Source organism: Sinocyclocheilus grahami, unplaced genomic scaffold (assembly GCF_001515645.1).
Source record: "Sinocyclocheilus grahami isolate Dianchi unplaced genomic scaffold, SAMN03320097.WGS_v1.1 scaffold40.1, whole genome shotgun sequence".
Taxonomy (NCBI): Eukaryota; Metazoa; Chordata; class Actinopteri; order Cypriniformes; family Cyprinidae; genus Sinocyclocheilus; species Sinocyclocheilus grahami.
Genome location: NW_015505219.1, coordinates 2,961,857 through 2,966,721, shown reverse-complemented (window position 1 = coordinate 2,966,721; position 4,865 = coordinate 2,961,857).

Here is a 4,865-nt window from a genome sequence, read left to right as displayed (position 1 = left end):
GAAGAGAGAGAGACGTGACAGGTAAGAGACGGTAACCCAGACAGCATTCTCTCAGAGGACAAACGGGTTGGCAGCACTTGAATTCTGAAGGTTAGCAGAGGTTTGGCTGGGACGGTAGAGGAGAGAACCATATGGTCCTACTGTGAGAGATATTGCAGAGTCACTGGCGAAAGGCCTGTGAGAAATCAACTGATAGAGCATAACGCAACCTGCTCTGTCAGCTATTCAGCACTCTTTCCATGATGTTAAAGGGTCCTAAGTGGCACTTCTCATTTGGATCAATGACATTAGGGTCATTGACGCTCTTTTTCTTTACCGGATATATCCAAAGTTCTGTCATTAAACTCTAGATGGTGCAGTCCAATAGGTCCAACTCAATCTCACATAATGACATCATTATTCACATAGGATTGTTTTTTTTGTTTGCTTGTTTGTTTGTTTTTTTGTATCAGCAGCCAATGAACTTCCGCTCAATATTCAAATACTCGGCTAGTGCTTGCTGTAGCAGTGGTAGCAGCAGCGCGCTTCAGAAACCCTCCACCTTCCCCAGCTCCACCTGTATAGATCTGCTACGGGGTTACTCATGTATGCTATATGGGGGTTATTTCATATATGTTATATGTGCAGCAGCAGCATTTCTTACATGCTCACAGCAGCATGCTGTGGATGTATTGGCAGTAGCAAGTCGGTTCTTGCTCTGCCGCAGCAGCAGCGTTTTAAAAGTTTACTTTTAAAACTTTTATTTTGAAATTAATGTCTGTTTACTCATGGGAAATACATCTGATTAGAGAAATTTTAAAGTGATTCAGTTTGAAATCTTCTTGAAAACTACAGTATATTAAAACAACATGAATACAAAGTGTTCTTCTAATATAAACTTTCAACAGCACGTTTTAAGCTAGATTTTTACAAATAATTTTCTTTAATAATCATCATAAACATTCTTATATGTGATACAATTTAACATCTATACTAGCACTTTAAACCCATCCTGTCTGTCAAAGTTAGCTGAGGTGAATCAGCTCACGTACAGTGAATGCTTTGTTGGCGCCATCAGTTCATTAAGACTTTAAACCCTGTAAATCAATTATAGAGCTTAAACAAGTATTTCTTAATACTAATATAATATTTATTTCTAATACATCCATTGCAGATTATTTGCTGCAAGTTCCAACCTGTTAGATCTGTTAGGACTTAAACTATGTAGATACAAACTGGAGATTATTAGGATCAAGATGCATATGTGCATTTCCGACTACTGCACAAGTCCATTAAAATCTCTCTGCTCTACGTCTGTCCTGTATGAGATTGCTGGTCGGTCGAACATCCCCTCAGAGAGGTTGAGAACTCATCCAGTGTTGCCAGGAACTGATAGGCTTCTGACACAGATAGAGAGAGAGAGAGAGAGAGAGAGAGAGAGAGAGATAAACAAACACTCTCCTGTCCCACTTCTTCTGTTAACTAACATCTGGCCTAAATCTTTCAATATCTCTCTCTCCTGCTCTTCTACTGTCTGTTTTCTTATGAGCAACAAATTGAATTTTATCATTTCCCCCCTCCCGTCCACAGCATTTGTCTGGAACAGAGAGAACGCTGGGTAAGAATGATGATGTTTGTGTGCTGGGTATATGATCTCTCTATTCACTAATCACTTTTTCTAGGTCTTCATTTTCACCAGTGACAAATAGGCTATAGTTTTTATCAGGAGATGTAATTATGGGTACATGGGCTGTTTATTGTGTTTAAAACATATTTAAATAATTGTTTTGAAGGGTATTTATGATGACAATGAACAGTGCTATGTTTTCTCCATCTAAGGCCCTTCACTTTCATAATACTCAGATGCATTATTTAAATCGTGAATTTGCATTAAAATCCTTTGTTCTTGAAGACCAGTTAAAGCGATAGTCACCCAAAATGAAAATCTCACAATTATATCTGACAATTTAGACTTTTTTATTGCAGTTCTGATTTTATATCTTAATTCAGACTTTTTATTGCAATTCTGAGTTCTTATCTCACAATTCAGACTTTTTTATAGCAATTCTGAGTTTTAATCTCACAATTTAGACTTTTTATTGCAATTCTGAGTTTATATCTCACAATCCAGTCTTTTTTATTGCAATTCTGAGTTTGTCTCACAATTTAGACTTCATTGCAATTCTGAGATTTTATCTCAATTCACTTTTTATTGCAATTCTGAGATTTTATCTCACAATTCAGACTTTTTTAATGCAATTCTGAGTTTATATCTCACAATTCAGACTATTTTATTGCAATTCTGAGTTTTGATCTCACAATTCATTTTTTTTTATTGCAATTCTGAGTTTTTATCTCACAACTCAGACTTTTTTATTCCAATTCTGAGTTTTTATCTCACAATTTAGACTTGTGAGATAGTCACAATTACCTTTCATTCATTCATTCATTCCTTGATATAAGCAAACAAACAAAACAAATCAATAAATAAATATTTTTTGTTCCACAAAACAAAGTAGTCATATAGTTTTGAAGCAACTTGAGGCCAAGTAAATAATGGCAGAATTTACCAGTCCAGTACCATAATTTATATGGGGTCAGCTGTCACTTTAAGGACAATCAGTGAACAGTCGGTTAAGAAGCTCATTGTATTACGAGCTCTCTGCTTTAGGCCTACACAATTACCGAACGCTATGCACCTTTCCAATGTCTTTCTAAGGTTAGTTACCGTTCAAAATACTTTAACCCATTTGTGCCCAATTTTTTTCTGAATGGTTTCATGCATATAGTCATATTAATGGTGTCCTATGTGAAAATGTTCTGCATTTGTTTTCCCCAGGTTTTTTTTTTTTTCTTGAAAATCATATTTGAATGTGCGGCAACTATAGTTGCCGGTGGGCAAATATGTTGTATGCACCCCTTCAATGTCAGATTTTAATAGGAGGAGAGCTTTTGGCATCTAACTCAAAATAACTGCTTTGAACAAATTAATCTTTATTCATAAATTTATTATGCATAAAAGACGAAGAACATTCGATGCAAACTCCAAAAAAGTTGCATCTAGCTTATAATCTCTTGAATATGAAAACAAAACAAATTCATTTGTCTTAAAGTGGTGGAACATAGTGCACAACAAAGTGCAGCCATTAAGTTGCCCCAACAGGGTATTGTGTATCAAAAAGTTAAATGAAAATAAGTAAATAAAAATAAATAGAATGAAGAAAATATTACATCTATATAATTATAAAAGGTATACCTGAAAGAAAATTACACATTTAACTGTTTGGTTACCAACATTCTGCAAAATATCTTCTTTTGTGCTCAACAGAAGAAAGAATCGCATAGGTTTGCAACTTGAGGCTGACTAAATGACACAATTTCCATTTTTGGGTGAACTTTCCCTTACGTAAGCAGTTTTAGTATAAGTAGCCTACAAGGAGTACTGCAGTGAAGGTACAAGTAGTTTTACAAATTTACATATACATATTTGCATAATATACTTTGTGATGTGTATATGTAAAATATCACATATTTTATGAATAGGCACATATTGATTAGGTCAAATGGATTAACCCTGAAACAAATCCTTGATATTTATGAAATTAATGATATTCTTTTTTAAATATATGATTATTTAAATATTTTGTTTGTTTATTTATTTGTTTATATATTATATTTGTTATTATATTATATTTATTTGTTTATATATATATATGTTTGTTTGTTTATTTGTTTATTTATATGTTTGTTTATTTACTTATTATTGAACATGCAGGTATTTTCATTCTGAGGTGTGTTAGTTAAATGAAAATAAATAAATAAATAAAAATAAATAGAATGAAGAAAATATTACATTTATATAATAAAAAAGATATACCTGAAAGAAAATTACATTTGTTTATTTATTTGTTTATATATTATATTTGTTATTATATTATATTTATTTGTTTGTATATATATATATGTTTGTTTGTTTATTTGTTTATTTATGTTTGTTTGTTTATTTACTTATTATTGAACATGCAGGTATTTTCATTCTGAGGTGTGTTAGTTAAATGAAAATAAATAAATAAATAAAAATAAATAGAATGAAGAAAATATTACATTTATATAATAAAAAAGATATACCTGAAAGAAAATTACATATTTTTTTAGGCCCATAGTATTCAATGGCTGACTGTAGTAGGTGATTTCATATAATAATGTAAATGTACACTCATTACTTGTCTGAATTTCAATTATAATGGAATCATAAGCTACTAGTCATAAAAAGAATTAGGGTCCTTGACCAATTAGAATGAAACACATCCAAACTGGATAAAGGGGCCTCAATATTTTGCCCCTTACAAGACAATGTCATAAAAGGGAGAAAAAGATAATCTACAGCAATTAATCCCATGCGTAAACTCTTTATCTTTCAATTCTTCCTTTTGTGTGACTGATGGAAGTTTGTAAACTGCTGCTATCACTTGAAAACTGGAACGAGACGCTGCGTCAAAGCGTTTTGGGAATGCCTTCACCACGCTCTGAATCACATGTGTAATCAATCCAATGGAAGGGCGAGACGTCACGGGTGGGGTGCCGTAACAACCAGGAAGCTTAAAAGCATGTGAGTTGGAACTGGCGTCAGCTTTTAGGATTGAAGCAAGCGCTGGCAGGGATGCCGGAAGTATGGCACCAAGACGCAGCGTCTCATTCCCTTAGCGAAAACAGGGTTACATATGTAACCTGGAGACGTTCCCCTTCAGGAACTCGATCTGTGTCAAAGCCCTTTGGGAATGAGAATGCCCACGCCGCCAGACTTTCAAATCCCTGCCTAGTGTGGAAGAGCACAGCTAAAGCGAGAGAAGGAGCCAGGAGTGGCGCAGAATGCAGGTAGGCACTTT